General features: G+C 35.9%; 1 long non-coding RNA gene across 1 annotated transcript; it reads right to left on the bottom strand.

Annotated features, from left to right (window-relative positions):
• Positions 1-4,236: 4,236 nt before the first annotated feature.
• On the bottom strand, positions 4,237-6,110 carry LOC110735015. The gene is made up of 3 exons (XR_002513972.1): positions 5,606-6,110; positions 4,856-5,185; positions 4,237-4,731 (listed from the first exon to the last, which is right to left on the bottom strand). It is a non-coding gene; the product is annotated as an uncharacterized LOC110735015 (long non-coding RNA).
• Positions 6,111-17,526: the final 11,416 nt, after the last annotated feature.

Genomic DNA, 17,526 nt, shown 5'->3' with positions numbered 1-17,526 from the left:
GTTAATCTTTCAACGGAAAGTGATAGGATGTGATGAGGTTGGAAAGATAGGTGAGGATTTCATCACCTTCAAAAACCCAATTTGAAGGATCCAAGTATACAGAACAATCTGCTGTTGAAGATGGCAGTGGTCTATGGAAGGAAGATGCCCCTGAGCTTCCTTGTTGGGCCCAACCAAGTTTGGGTATTAATTTCTAAACTCTGCAACCTTCAAAAATTTATGAATTTTATTTAATATTTGGATCTCAGAAAAATGGAGTTAAGTCATAATATTAATTTCTTCTTCTTTTTTTTTCTTAGAAGGAGTCCAATCTGAGGGATATGTTACTTTCTCCTTGACAGATGGTCCAGTATACCATGTCTCATAGGTGACTAACCAAATTCCACCTCCTTTTATTTATTTTCAAAGTTCTTGAAATTGCAATAAATGATGTCACAAAGCTCTTGTTGAAATTGCAATTAATTTTGCCCTTAAATTGGTAGGTGATTTATGTATTTAATTATTGTATACTATAATCTCTATTCTCTAAATTATGTTTTAGTTTGGATGTTGACTGATCAATAATTTTGATCAATCTCATTAATTTCTTCTTGCAGTATGGAATATAATAGAATAATAAAAAGAAGAAGAGTTTCCTTGCTTGAGAGTTAAATGTCTTATCATGTACAAGAATTTGTCCTAGAATCTTGTTAGGTAGCTCAATTAATGTAATCTTAAGTTTGGTAGCTTTTGCTGCCATCTAAAGTTTTGGGAAAATCACCATCAATACACATTGGTGAAAAAGCGATATTTTTTTTCCAGTCGAAATCAGCTAATTAAACCTTGGAATGTCAATTTGTCACTTAGGCCTCTGGTCACTATCATCTTTCTATTTATTCTTGGTTTAAAACTTGTAAATTCCCAACACCAGGCCACCAAGTCACTAACTGTAGCAGAATTCTGCTGGGTAATCGTTATTACCCTTACTGTTGTTCGTGTCTCTAAACTGTGCTACAAAACTTGTAGATTTATGCTGTCATGCACACTCGTTAGAATCAAAACTGCTCCTGATTGTGTTTAGTAGGATATCTAGGTCCAGAATATCCCACTACTCTTTAAACGTAGCTTTCTACTTATTATAAGCCTCTGATGTGCTTCTATTACCAGCCTTGTAATCGGAATTTGCCACATTGGTGTAGCATTAAGATTTTTGTGTGTTGGATCACTCATATTGACATAATGACATGCCTGAAGAATCGCATGATTGCAACCAGAAACCTTTATTTAGGTTATTAGTTGGTTTAATTGGAAACATGGCAAGATTTCCATGCTTCACTTCAGTTTCACGTGTCAGTAGAGTTTTTGTGAGTTGATAATGTAATTAGAGTAGGGCAAAGTCTGCCAACATACATTTACCATTTCAGACATTATTATGTTGCATAAATCACAATGATTGACTGGGTCTCATGCAATAAAATTTCCTTTGACACAAATTGTTGATGCAGTGGTAGTGGCAAGAAACCTTGGTGCAAATCTTGTGGTTCCTAATATTAGGGGAAGCAAGTTGGGGGACAAGAGGTTGGTGATCAGATCTTGTAACATGGAGGTTAATATGGATTTCTGGTTTAAGCTGGCAAGTGAACGATGGTGAGATTTTTTTTTTTTTTTTTTTTTTTGGTGAGATTTCTTTCCAAATGAACAAACAATTCTTTGCTCATATGTCAAATGAGCAAACACATTTCTACTCATTTGTCAAATGAGAAAATAATTTTTTGTTCATTTGTCAAATAAGAAAATAATTTTTTGCTCATTTATCAAATGAGCAAACAATTATTTGCTCATTTGACAAATGAACAAACAAAGTAGACGAGTACCCAAGTATTTTGCTTAGCGATGAGTGTATTTTCATGTTTGGAAATGTATCTATTGTTTCTAGGACTTTCTCTGGTATGTTGTAATTAGAATCTACAAATGTTTTAGTCTGATTCTAGGACTTTTTCTTGCGTGATACCATTAGAATTTGGACATGTATCCATCTGATTCTAGGACTTTCTCTGCTTTAAAAGTTGATATAAGTTGCTTTTGTCCTCTTGCATCCTGACTCCTTGTTGAGTCTCTGAAAAGAGATGAAAATCAAGCTCTTAGCTGGTATAATAGTAAGAGCAAACACAACATACTATTGTATCACAACATATCATATACTACTCACAAAGTTACAAGCAAATATTATTTGTTTAACTGCCTAAGATCGAGTCTCATTTGCATCAGCACAAACTAAACAATTTTGATCATCAGAGCCTATCTAGCTTCATCAGAGCATTAATTTGTCAAATGAGCAAAAAAATTCATTGCTCCTTTGTCAGATGAGCAAACTATTTAATGCTCATTTGTCAAATGAGCAAATGATTCTTGCTCATTTTGTCAAATTAATGCTCATTTGCGAGTGTGTTTGAATGTTTTAAATACATTAGCCTACTAGCTCAAGGGTAGAGCATTGTGCAAATGCACAAAAGATGTGGGTTCGAATCCCACGTAGGTTCATTTATGTAATGTGGAGACACAAGTTTGATAGTAACAAAGTTTATATAGTTATAAATCATTTCAAACCATTTTTTTGCTCATATAATTTAGTACAAATTTGATTTTTTATTTTTTTAATTAATTTTGTTTATAGAGATAACCTATGTAGGAATTGAACCTACATCCTCTATGCATTTGCATAATGCTCTACCAATTGAGCTAATAGGTTTATCATATGTTTTAAATCATTTTCTATGTTATAAATTTTTAATCAACTCATTTGATAAATCAACAAAGAATTGTTTGCTCATTTGATAAAATGAACAAAGAATTGTTGCTCATTTGATAAATGAGCAAAGAAATACTTGTTGATTTAATGAATGATTAAAGAAATGTTTGCTCATTTAACAAATGAGCAACTAACTATTTGCTCATTTGACAAATAAGCAACTAAGTTTTTGCTCATTTTTTAAATTAGCAACTAAGTATTTGCTCATTTGACAAATGAGCAACTAATTATTTACTCATTTGACAAATGAGCAACTAACTATTTGCTCATTTTCTAATTGAGTAAAAAATTGATAGCTCATTTCCCAAATGATCAAACAAAATGTTTGCTTATCCTACAAATGAGTAACTAATTATTTGATTATTTGACAAATGAGCAAACTAATGGTTGCTCATTTCACAAATGAGCAAAGAAATGCTTGTTGATTTAATGAATGATTAAAGAAATGTTTGCTCATTTGACAAATGAGCAACTAATCATTTGCTCATTTGACAAATGATCAATTAAGTTTTTGCTCATTTGTTAAATTAGCAACTAATTATTTGCTTATTTGATAAATGAGCAACTAACTATTTTCTCATTTGCTAAATGAGCAAAAAATCGATTGCTCATTTTCCAAATGATCAAAGAAATGTTTGCTTATTTTACAAATGAGTAACTAATTATTTGCTTATTTGAAAAATGAGCAAACTAATGCATCACACCCTTCCTCACTGGCCACACATAGCCCACACCATTCACACAACGCCCAAGGCCAGAACAAATAAGTCTTGTTGCTTCTACCAATAAACAACTCAACATACCAAAACATGCATTACTTATCCAATTACATAGGGTTCAATTACGTTTGATTACATTAATTAATAATTCATTAATTTAGCATAATCCATACAACACAACAATCTAAAATTACAACTACAAAAATAATGGAATTGATGATATACATTGTTTACCTTAGATACTACTGTCAAGGGCAGTGTGAACTGAATTGTTATCAAATTTGATCTGGTTGACAAGGTGCTTGAAAAGAAAATCAGGATGGATTAGAATTATAGAATGATTTGATGCTTCAAATTTGATGTTTGGTAACATAAGTAAAATTAGGGTTGTGTACAACAATTATTACATCCTACTCAACCAATAAGAGTATATAAAAATCTATTAATCTACTGTAATCCAGGCAGAGCTGTTTTAGCCCCGTTATGGGTCTGAGGCAAAATCTCTAGCCATGAACGAATTCAACTCTGGGGCAGGTTTTAGTTAACGGGTCTTGTACTGTTGTACAAATCAAATTTAGAATTGGTCCATTACACTACCATCAGAAATGACAAATAAAATCTTTACAAAATAAAAACTTTAAAATGAAGCAACCAAAACATGGCGCTTTTTTTAGCACCTCGAAAGTTTCTAAACCAATGAGGTGCCTAATTAATCTATATACATTGTAATTAACTCAAATAGGTGAATTCCAATATATGGCTCTAAGTATATAAGATATAAGATCCAGTCAGAAAAGCACAAAAGGAACCGAAAAGAAAAACTGGAGTATAAACTGAATACAGGACAACTGATTCTCTGTTCATAAGCATTCTAATGCTAGGTATTGAATCTAGTAAAACTCACAATTTGAGACCACTTCAAGAATATAACATGAACATTCATACCATCTCTTTCTGGATTCCTCATATCACACAGACATTTTGACAATAACAGCAAATTTGATTTAAGTCAAGCGAAGAAAATTACTTCTTATAGAGGCTTGAGACTTCACTTTATAATCCAGAGGAAGACATTCTTGTACAGCAACATCAGTCGGAATTACAAGTTGTAATTATCAAGCCCCAAATCTCATAGAGCATCTATTGCAGCAGCCTTGCAATTCTGATGACTTTCTTTGGCCTTTCTGATGATCTTCTCAATGCCATTGTCAAGCAAAATTTTTTCTACAAAAGACGGCAGATTAAAAATTTTAGTCAATCCCTTAGAGTTGTCTCTTTCAAGTATCAATGAATCGGCCAATATTATAACACATGATGAAGTTTATAGTAGTTAAGCTGTTGTTACTACCTTCCTCAGAAAAACAAAGAACGTGGTGATCATCGTTCTACCAATATGGCAGCAACTCCAACAAGTGCTTCTGATACAATACAAGTTCAGGGTCTTTCGAATTCTACCAATTTAGCAACGCCAACAAGCGCTTCTGATACAATACAAGTTCAATATCTTTTAAATTCTACCAATTTAGCAACTCCAACAAGTGCTTTTGATAAAATACAAGCTCTCCCAGATGCAAGTTATGCTATAACCAATGCTCAAAGGTCAGGAAGTACTCCAAGGCAACAACCAAAACATTTACTCAACCAAAAAAACCGAATTACTTAAATCGAACGAAGAAATCTGCAAAAAATAATTAAAAAAAAACCATAGAAAACGCAAAAATCAGGAAAAATTCAATAAAAATAAAATCAATGAAATTGGCATATAAAATCGCACAAAAATTGAACAAAAAATAATATTATGAAATCGCACAAGAATTCGAAAAAAATCGAACAAAAATTAAACAGGAAACGCACAGGAAATCGAACAAAAATCAGAATTTTTTTTGATGAAATTGAAGCTAAAAATCGATATGATAATCCAAAGTAGAACTAATAATCGAAAATTTTGATCATAAACGCTATTTTATTCGTAGAATTTGAAAATAATATCAATAATTATCCGAAAATAAGATCACCCAATTTGAAATTTTAACGAAAATCTGAAAATAGAGAGCATGAAATTTGAAAATTACTAGCCAAAATTAAGAACATCACTTACTTGTTTATTGTTCAATGAAGCTTGTTGATTCTTGTTGTTGCTGAAATCTGACATAAATTGAATGGATTTGTGCTCACAATCCTTGAATCTCATTGAAATTCGTAAAAACTCTGCATGCAAATATAGAATTTCAACACTTACAAGAATTTATCAAGGTTCTTTTTTCATCGAACGTTGGTAATTTGGATAGGATCCATTGATGATGATGTTTGTAGATTGTAGTTGTAGAAATTTTTGAAAAGGGTTTTATAATGAAAATCGAACGATTTTTCTCTCTGACAGTTTTTCGCTAATTTTTTTCAGAAATGGGGGTGGGTTTGAATAGTGGTGATTAGAAAGGGAACTGAAGTGGGTTTAAATGGCATTAAATGCGGAAACATGTATTTACTAATTTTGCCATTACTATGCGCTTTTTCATCCATCAGATCTATTTAGTTCAATGGTCCAGATTTGGTCTCATATAAGAGATGGTCTCACCAGATCCCGACCCTATATATATGTGTATATATACATATATTTTCCATAAATCAAATATATATATATATATATATAATGGAATCAGGGTGCCCGGCGACTCCCAAAAGGCTAATGCACATCCTGGAAAATTCAAATCAAAGATTAATACACATTCATGTAATAACTTAGATAAAATAAAAAGAAGAAAGAAAATAAACATACTGCAACCATCCGATGTTCACGGCATGACAAAGCCATGAGGGCCCTCCGATAAGCAGCGCGGAAAGCTCGAAGGGTCCTCACCATGCCTTTCACGGTCTCTCGCGGAACCTGTTCCACAAATAGGACAGTTATAAACATATATATGTATATATATATATATATATATATATATATATATATATATATATATATATATATATATATATATATATATATATATATATATATATATATATATATATATATATATATATGATAAATAAGAAAAAACTTATGTACATGTACAAAACAAAAACGTACCGACTCGACCATCTCAGGAACGAATGGTATGTCCTCATCCTCCACTGTCGAAAGAGTCTCGTGAATCATCAATCTGATGGCATCGGTATACGAGATCTCTACCATGGGAGGCACCTAGCCACCCACCTCGACCATCTAAAAAGAAAATAAAGTAAAAACAAATAAAGGGTTAAAAATCCGAACGCCGAAAAGACATAACAGAATCTAGAGAAAGAAAGGCTAACCGAAACGAAAGCTGGAAATGGAGTCAGTCTAGATGCGACAAATGTCTGGTAAGACGCTCTAGGCAACACCAGTTGCTCCGCTGGATAACCAAGGATCGCTTGAGCTCGATCCTCGGTAAACAGCAGATCCGGACGCAGCATAGGGTCTGCAGGAACCAAAGGCTCCTCAGAGGAGAAATGCCAGACGACGCACTCGCCTAAAAACCACGCGTCCGTTCGTGAAGCGCGGAGAGTCCTTGATTGAGCTCCCGAAAACGGAGCGAACATCACCTGCCCGAACAACTTCAGGGACCCCAACGATCAGGCCCCAAGGGCGAAGATCGACCTAAAAAATACAACTTTATGTCAACAACGGAGATAACTAAAAAATAAAGACATATGTTTTTAAAAGCATACTCACCGACGCACGAGTCACTGAAAGAATCCTCTAGCGGAAGTCGCCGGCTGCAGTATCTCGTTTCCTCTTTCTTACAGCCAAGCGATGGCCAATAGGGAAACGAGTCGGCCCGAGCGTTTTGGGGGCTAAAAAGAAAAGACAAAAACATTACTGAAAGACTAATAAAAATGATGACAAAAGAAAAAAACAAAAAATATGTACAAAATGAACACGTACCTCAAGGATACAGCTGTTCCATGAAATGGAGATCCGGGGCACCTCAGTAGCTGCCGCAGAATCCATCACTCGGGTCGCCTTGCCCATAGCAGTAAGCATATGGGCGTACGACACCTCCGGCCAGCTAAGGTTACCCACCTGCCCTAGGTCACTGAGGCAAATAAGTAACCCAATGGAGAAACGCTCTCCCCGAGCGATCATTCAGAATGGTGACAGAGAGAACATGAGCAATGTATATCTGAGCCAACTACTCAAGAGTACACTTCCGGTCAACCTCATCAGCTAACAACTCATCGGCAAGAATCGAGTACGGACAAGAATGCGCAAACACATGGAGGGTCGCCGCAAGACGATCCCCACGAGGTCACGCAGTCTCTCGTCTGACCCCTTTACAGTCTCCATAATCACAGGCTCGCCTCCGAAAGGAAAACCTTTGATTATAGAGAAGTCGTAAGGGGTAATCGTCATCTCTCCCCGCGGTAAGTGAAAAAAGTAGTTGGAATCCCACCAAAACTCCAACAACCCGAAGGAAAGCCAGTAATGCAGGCTGACTCGATAGATCCTGAAGGGCTGCCAACTAGGGACCGATCCCTGAAAGCTCTATCACCTCCTTCGCTACCTCGGGCAAGCTCTCAAAACCACCTCTCAGGTCACCCAGGCCATAAAGGCACATGCTAGGCTCACTCTAAAAAAGGAAATTTGGTTATGACAGGTCTTGAAACAAACAAGAAAAGGAAATAGAAACGCGAAGAAACTCACTATGCCGCGCCAACCTCAAACCGAAACGTGGTGGTCCGGGTCCCATTTAAGGAAATGTGGATCCCAGTTAGGAGGAGCCTCCCAAACCACCTCCTCATTGCGTCGCTCAGCACTGACGCGCCGCTCTCGACCTTCCTCTCGAGGATGTGTCACCCTCTTTCGAGGGCAAACCGCCTCGTCCAGAACTGGTCCTCCTAGGACGTCCTCAGTATAAACAAACGGAGGAGAGTCCATGCTACAATCGATGCGATTTATAAAAAATATTAATTTAAAAATTACACGATTAAGTACGTTTTCTAAAGTCCTAAACCCATTTCGGCAGCATAACGGTTGCAAAAAGGGCAAAACGCTAAGTCGAATTCCACCCAATACTTAGGCCTATGACACTTTTGAACTAGTAAATGGGGGCTTAAACACCCACAAAGCCAACCTATGCCAGTTCAACTAACTATTCTAGAGATTATTTCTACAATAGAAAATTCGAACTAAGAATCGAAGGAGAGTGCAGAAAACGAGCATAAAAAAAGACATGCTCATACAAGGTTCAATACTTAGCCATTTTTCATGAAATTTCATGAAATTTGTTTCAAAACACTCCATAAACATGATATAACAACATGGAATAAACAATTTCAAGAATTATGGACCGAATAAAAAAACCCCTAAATTCGAAATTTAGAGGTTCTTTGGTTCTTTTTTCCCAAATTCGGCCAAAAAGTGAGCAAAAATAACAAAATACTTACATTGGATCTTGGCAAATGTGAATGGGATGCGAGATCTTCTGCCTTGAGCCTCAAAAAATAGCAAAAAAATGAGCTTTGTAGGGAAATGAAGGAGCGAAAATGGCGAAAAGAGGAAGAGCGAACTAAAATTGCGCTCTTCGATCTTTTTTTACTGACTTAAGTGTCGCGCCCAACTCAGTAAGTTGCGCGTGACAGCGAAGCGCAACTCAGAAGCTTGCGCACGCCTGGCCAGCGCAACCCACTGTGATGCGTGCGGATACTGGTCATTTAAAAGACTGGTACCTGGATTTTAATCTGTTTTGAATTTTTACTTACGGTTTTGTGCGTTGTAAGACATAATAACGCGCGAATCATCAAAATCCTTTTAATTGCTTTGCATTTTGTAGTTTATTTTTTCTTTGATAGTTTATTACATCATCTTGCATGCACACCGTGCTTTGCACCTGCCCCAAGCATATGTTTTGGATGTTTTTCGTGAAGCGTCTTAAAATCTTCCGTAGTGGTGCTTTACGCAAAAGCTCCCATAGACAGTTTAGCATTTTCTTGTGCTGCCCTTTTAAAAATGTCACGTTTTTCGTATTTTTGGCACCCATATAACAAAAACACCGCGTTATTGTACATCGTAAAATTGTATGGCGTATGTGCTTCGTAAAATTGCACTAGCAACGTGATCTACCTCCCGTTGGAGAACAGTAGAACTTCTTTTACAAACTTTAGGCGTTAGATTAAACGAGTTGACGAGCGCGCCAAACCATCGGGGCCAGACGCCCCCCGATTGGAAGCAAATACGGTTAGCCAGGAAGCACTCTAGCTTTACTAGATAGTTAGGGTGTCCGTCCACCCCCTGTATAAAGAACTGGCCCCTGCTAAAGCCATTTATACACGTGCCCTCAGTCCTGAGACACGTGTTCTCATCTTGTGGACAAAACTGTTGAGCGAGTTGCCAATTTTCTTCTCTCTCACTGGATTTAGATATGTGCCTCTAGTCCTGAGACATGTATTTCAATCTTATGGACATTGAGTATTTGTTTTGGCAACGTATGTCAATATTTTAATCAAGTGCTGGGCCACAAATGCCGAAACACCCCCATTTTATCATATTTTACCTTGTTAAAATTAAATCATGGACTAAAGTTTCAATGACATATCGGAGGACTTTAGATCGCAGATGACATATTTAGAGGGTATCATCCTCTTTACTTTTTTTTAAAACCCGGTACCTTCTCATAACATGACATCACCCAAGACAGTCTTTACTTGTAAAAGCGTTCTACATTAGCAAAGGGTCAATCTAGATTCTTTAGCGCACTAAAACCAAAAAATACTTTTTTGGTCTTAGCAGCTACTTGTCTTGAACACTTAGCGAATCGAGAATAGTTTCGACATTCTCAACATTACTGAAAGATTCCTCATCCTTAAGGAACTTCGCAGTATGAGTCTCGGATTTATTTTCTTGGCTACTTTGATCAACGTCTATTCTAGACTCGATCAAAGTGGGGGCTAATTGTAGACATCTACTTTTGGTCCCTTGCCTTGACCAGAAGTGCTATGACGACAAATAAACCATCTTTGTGCTGGATCGAAGTAAGAAATGCTTATGGACCATTGATTAAGGCTTAAACACATAAAACCATTAGCTTGACCCAAAACAAAATGAACAAAACCTTGTTAACACTAAGCCCAATTAGCAATTAGGGCTAATCCCGAAGATTAAACCTGATTTTGACGGATTTAGAAGCGCCTAGGTTAAATCTAGGGCTGCCGCAGGAAAAACCGCACACAACTCAAGGAGTCCCGCTGACCTACCCAGTGCAACCACCAGTGATGCGCTTGTAGAAGATTCAGAATTTCATAAATATACTGAATCGAATCTTACCATAAAACCACGCGTAAGACCATAAGTTGCTCTGACTTGATCAACGCGACTTAATCACTTGCGCGCAGCTGCCGCGAGCGACTCATTCAGATTCACGCGCCACCTGCTACGGCAGAATGTTCAAAACCCTAAACTCATCCATTCCCTATAAATAGAGGTTCAATTACGAGCTTTAGACACAGAAAAATAACCAGAAAGTAAGCAGAAACTTTGTAGGCTTATGCATTAATCACCCCCCTTGTCCTAAACACTCACCCTTTAATTCTTTGTTCTTACGGTGGAGGTTCCCGAACAAGAAGGAGTCCATAAGTGTTCTAAACAGAGATCTAGCAAGGAAAAGTGGTAAATTCCCAAGCACTTAGATAAATCACCTTTTATTTTCTTGTTTAAACAACTTTTAATCAATTAATTAGTGTTGTTTGATCACTTTAAATAAACTTTAATTAATTAATTCACATAGTATTATTGTGTTAATCAAGACTAGAATTTAAGTAATTAATTGATTGTTTTATCACTTAAGCCGAGGTGAATCTTGTTTATTTATTGTTCTTTTCACGAATTTGGAATAAATAAGAATAACGATATTCATTGCAATGTAATTTTTATGTGACTAATGCTTGTAACTAAAATCAACTAACTTAGTTTTAGGAATCACGTTGCATACATTGTTTGGTGATGAAATTGTGAAAAAGGAAAAGCTAGTAGAGGCCGCACTAGGGCTAGAATAGCGATTCCTCCCTAAAAGGAACGTTATTTTAGTACCCTCGCTCCCGAACTCATTTCTGGTACAAGTAGACAAAATTGGGCATGGGTAAACTTATGATTCATGCTAAATATCCCTTGAACCCTACTTGGGATAAAGGTATGAACGAAGTTTATGAGTTTTCCTAAAACTCATTGGCGACTCCTTATTAGTTTCTTACAAAAAAGTGTAATGATCGGATCAACTCTAATTCAAGGTCTCCCAAACAGTCAGGAATTCAAATCCTAACACACCTTAAAAAGTATAAAGTCCTAGGCTTTTAAAGGGTCGTGGGCATAGAGGAGAAGGATCCCCTACGATGGGCATACCCTCCTTACACTAGCTAATGCGTCTGATTTTCGCACTGGTTCTTTGAAGCAATGGCTAATAAGGAACATTAAAGTTCAAAAGCATAATGGCATGTCCCCGAAAATTTGGCCTACGTATTTTGCTAAAATTGTTTAGTGGCGATGGAGATGGAGAAATGCAGTGGTCTTCAATAGATTAAATGAGATTCCTGTTGATGTTCGACAATTCTTGTTAGAAAGGTTTGAAGAAGTGTGGAGGGTAATGGGGGATGGTATTACAAGTTCCACACAACTACCTGCTGTTAGGAGGGAGGAATTTATTAAGTGGGAAGCACCACCTACTGGATGGTTCTCTCTAAACACCGATGGAGCAGCTAAGGGTACTCCAAGGCCTGCTGGAGGCCAATGGGAGGTTTGATCAGAGATGCTACAGGGAGGCTATGCTTTGCGTATTCACTCAAGCTAGGCAGCTATTGAGCCTTCAAGGCTGAAGTTCTTGCGGTGGAGTATGGGATTGAGTTGGCCAGAAAAATGGGTGTTATGAAATTGCAAATCCAATCAGGCAATCAAGTAGTAGTACATATTCTTAATAGCTCGGAAGGTTACAATGGTGGGTGCATCCACGATATTCTTCATTGCCGAAGTCAAATTGAAAAGCAAGATTGGAAGGTAGAGGTGATGCATATCTATAGGAAAGCGAACCAAGTGAAAAATTGGTTAGCCAATCAAGGAGTCCATCAGAACAAAAATTTTTAGTTGATTCAAGTCACCCCCTTAGCTTTAGGGCATATCTTACATGATGTTATTAGTGTGGCTTTGTCACGTCTAGTTCCCCCTTAGTTTTGTCTATTGCTTTTTCCTCGTGTGCACCAAAAGAAGGAAGAAAAAAAAATGCATACACACTTTCACAAATCAAATAACAAATTACTTTTTAACATACTCCCTCTGTCCCATAATACTTGACACGGTTCTCATTTTCGTCCGTCTCACAAATACTTGACACGTTACTAAATATGGAATGGATTCACTAATAAAAAAATATATTTCCATGTTTTCTCTCTCTTCACCTACCTCACTCCCACCACACTTGTTGTTTTCTTGTAATATATAAATACAAAAGAGAATCTTGTATACAATAAACAAATGTTTTAAATAGATCCACTTATAATTTCTTAAACTATTATGTGTCCACCCCAATATCCCAAGTATTATGGGACGGAGAGAGTATGAATTTTATACATAAGTAAGAAAATGTGTGTGGTTAAAGTTAATACACCAATTGTATTAAAGAAAAGCTATTTCAAGTACTTAAAAATTGAGGGAAAATAAAAGATAATTTATCACATAACAAACCTTATTATAAAAATAGCATGCATATAACATAATGTTCTTAAAATTTTTAAATATAGCATGGCAAACATTGATCGGGAATGAAAAGGGTTACAACCAATTCTTGTGTTTGGGTAAAGTAACACTATTCTTGATTGTTAGACTTAAGTAACACAATACATATCAAAAAGTTTAATTTTCTTGATGAAATATTGCACAATTTCTATCCTACATTTTTGAGAATATATTTATAAATACTCGAGTGTAGGATGACACCCTACACTAATCGCATCATCATAGATATCCATGAGTATTCTAATGGCGCCCCCTGCCAGGGTTATGAACAGGGTTAGCTCCGGTTTCATAGTCTTGAGTCGTAAAAGCCATCATTCTGCGTGGAGTAGTTCCATCAGGTTGATCTTCTAATTTTATATTTTCTTCCACTGCCAAGTCCATGTTCGCCTCCTGTATAGTTGTCCATTGATTATTTTCGTGAAGATTAAATAAAATGGAGAATCCTCAGCCTATAATATATTTGACTAATAAATATTAAAATAATTCTTATTAAATCAATTTGAAAAAAATTTATTTTAAAAAAATGTTATTATGTGAAAGTAGTCTAATTATGTTTTTATGAAAATTGTAACAATATACATTTATGTCGAAGAAGCTAAGAAAGCGAATCTCACCCTATGTTCTTTGCGTGATTTTCATGTTTTGAAGCCCATGCAAACTAAAAGCTTTGTACTATGAATAATAACTTTGTGCAAGTGGGGAGGGGAAGTGGGGCATGGAAGTGAAAAAATGGTGATGACTTTTAATTTATTTTATTTTATGTCAAAATTGTTCTAAATGAATTATCATTTCTATAGCTAAAACCCTAGGTAATAATAATGATAGAAGACAATGGGAGTAACATTATGGTAAAGGGAATGAAAAAAAATTAACCAACAAACAACGAGTAAGATAGAGAATTAGAGAGTGAGGGGTAACTCAAGTGGTTAGAGCATCTCTTCCGATTTCAGGAGATCTTGGGATTAATTCTCATCACTAGCCCTTGGGGCTCTCTAAGCACCAAAAAAAAAAAGTAAGCTAGATAATTAGGAGTGTTCTTTGCTCCTTTGTTAAATACCCTAGACTAAAGGCCTACTAAAATCTTCTGCCCTTTCCCACATTAAGAAAAACTCATCACTTGTCCTTCCTCAAATCACCCAAGAATATAACATCAATTATATCTATATCACCTATACTAAAGTAGAGTCTTGGAAACTTTATTATATAATTATTTATTATGATGATTAACTTTTGTATTACATTTTTCTAGACTTATACAGTTGAATTTCAATTACCATTAGTTTTAATTTAAAAATTGAGCATAGCTTGGAAATCATCTAATTCTTAACAAATGTATTCAACAAAATCTCTCTGAACATGAAATTAATTTGTCAAGTTCCCACCAAAAATCTCACAGATTCTCAACCCAAAATACAACGATTAAATAAAGATTATCTAACCTGCAATCAACAACTAACTTTTTGAATCTCAACAGATTTTAAAACGAATTTTTCAATTTTCATTTTATAAGCTTTCAAGATTTTATTCTCTCGAGCATAATTGAACATTAAGCCTTACAATTTCGTTTCCAACTTATTTTCGTGGACCAAACTCATAAAAGTGAAAGGAAAGCGTCCTCGATCACCTAGGCACTTGTAGTTGAGATTATTTGAATTCGTGACCTCAAATTTTCATAAGTGGTATATAAAAACAGAAGAAGTATATACCATCAAATTCATGTTGTTTATCAACTTAAGTGGTGTATTGCAAGTAATTAAATAATTTAAACGGAGGAAGTATATAGACCATCATCAAATTCGTATTGTTTTCACTTGAGGAAAAAAAAAAAAGTATACAATGAGTTTATTCACACACAATCATACAAATGCATGTCTATGTAATACTATTCTATCTACTTGTATAAATTAAATTTAGGTTACTAAATTGATTAATACTTTTCGTATACAAGCTAGACTAATTATTCTAATATGCAATGAAATGAACTTTAAACAAACTAGCAGAAACAATAAACAAAATTTGATGGTGGTAAAATGGAGATCATAATGAGCAAATAATACCTGGGTATTTAACACTCCATCTGACATATCTTCCTCAATGAAACTTCCACTTCCTAAAATATAAAAACGGTTCATTAGAATAACATAATTAGGAAACAAATTAAGCTTCGTAATTAATAATGTCGATTATTCAAAAATTATAAAAGTACGTAATACTAGTATTAACAGTATATTTATCATGGATGATTAAGCAACAAATAATTAAATTTATACAATAAAAACTTACTAGAAGATGCAGAAACTATTGTTATGCTGCAAAGTACAATGGCCAAACCAACAAATATGAACACAATCGTAGCCTTTTTCTCCATCTTTAAGATCATATGAATACAAATATGATCTTTTTTGCAGATTTTAGTAGACAAATAATAGCTAACATTAAATAATAAAAGCTTATAAAAGGAATTAATGAATTTTATTAAAATTATATATGTAGCATCGTAGTCAATGATGTTTGTCCAGTTGTAAAAACAAAGACATAGCTGTATGTGTTAGTAATATAATTATACCCATTTGCATTAATTTAACATAATCATACTAAAATTCAACCATGAATTTCGCATTCATTATATTGTTTGTAAATTTTTATGCAAAGTTGCATAATATAATAATCTATTATTCATAATCAACAATTTCAACTAATTATTATATGTTGTTTTATGATAAACTTCAATTGGTCAACTAATAAGCTAGTTACTTGATCTACTACGTGGACAACACAACTGCACAAGTAATGCATGTTTTAAACTATTAATAATGAAGATACGGAAAAAAGTTTGATTATAATAACCTTTTGAATTGTCAACCCTTGCGATTGAGTTATTAGAGGGACAACCTCATTTATGTATAATAGTTTACATAGAGAAAGATGTCATATATTTATTGTTGTCGAAAGTTTGACTAATTAAATATAGGAAAAATTCATGGGAATAATCCCACCTTTGAATCGTTCGTTTTTAGTAATCACCTTTGAGATATTTTTTAATAATCCGACCTTTACCTTCTATTCTTTTTAATGGTCCCATTTTACCAGAAACCGGTTAAATAGGTAATTTTTTTTTAAAAAGAAGATAAATTTACACGTGCCATTACATAATTGGTTAAAAAAAACAAAAAAAAAATTAAAAAACCCAAACCCAATTTAGCCACCATCCCCACCACCACCCAAACCCAAACCCTAGAACCACCATACCCACCAGACCCGAACCCCAAAACCACCCCACCAGCCTCCCCCCTTCCCCCGGTCCGATTCCGGCCACCCAATCCCCAGCTCCCTTCACTGCACCCTTTCCTCATTCCGACCACTCTTCCCCGCACTCCGTTCTCACCACCGGAATGGCCTAAAAACCACCCCTCTCATCTTCCCAAGCACTGAAACCCAACCCCCTCCATTTCCCAAGCCCCAAAAACCCCAAAAGAGGTGGTGTTGGTGTTAAGCTAGAGAAGGGAAGGGGACGGGATTGGGTTTCGAGGCTTGGGAAGGGGACGAGATAGGTTTTTTAGGCTAGGGAAGGGGGTTTCAGGGATAAGGAAGAGGAGGGGGAGGGAGGGGGTTGATTTCGGGGTGGTTGGGGATAGTGTTTACGGAAGACAAGGAGGGGCGACGGTTTCGGAAGTGGGCTGGGGATGGTGGTTACGGAGGACAAAGAGGGGCGACGGTAGGGGTGGGGGAGGGGCGGTGGGCCGGGATGAACGCCGGTGGAGGTTGGGGTTGAGGAGGCTGCCTGAGTGAGGGTGGAGGTTGGGGTTGAGGAGGCTGCCTGAGTGAGGGTGGGGGGGGGGGGCTGTCGGGTTGGGTGGAGATGGAGGTGGTTTTTATTTTTATTTTTTTTAAAATTTATTATTATTTTTTTGGGTTTTTCTAAGCTATGCCTTCGAGGTTGTTGAGTTTCTTAGGTGTGCCTATGCCTTTTCAATATTACAAGTTGTGCCCTCCAACTTAAGTTGTTTAATCAACCGTACCCTCTAACGTAAACTCGACGTTAACAATTGTATATAAATAGGAAGTAATAAGAAGCGGATGAGAAAAAAGAATAATAAATACACCGAGAGCTTGACATATCAATGGTTGCTTTTAGAAGAAAGAAGAAAAAATAGATGAGAAAATTTGGAAAAAATGCTAAATGTTAACCTACTTATATAACTCTAACCCAATTTGGGCGTGCAATTTGTCTTCAAAGTATGGTAATAAACCATGAACACAACTACTAACATTGG

This window comes from Chenopodium quinoa, unplaced genomic scaffold (genome assembly GCF_001683475.1).
Source record: "Chenopodium quinoa cultivar QQ74 unplaced genomic scaffold, ASM168347v1, whole genome shotgun sequence".
In the NCBI taxonomy this organism is placed as follows: domain Eukaryota; kingdom Viridiplantae; phylum Streptophyta; class Magnoliopsida; order Caryophyllales; family Amaranthaceae; genus Chenopodium; species Chenopodium quinoa.
This window is presented reverse-complemented; position numbering and strand designations above follow the sequence as displayed.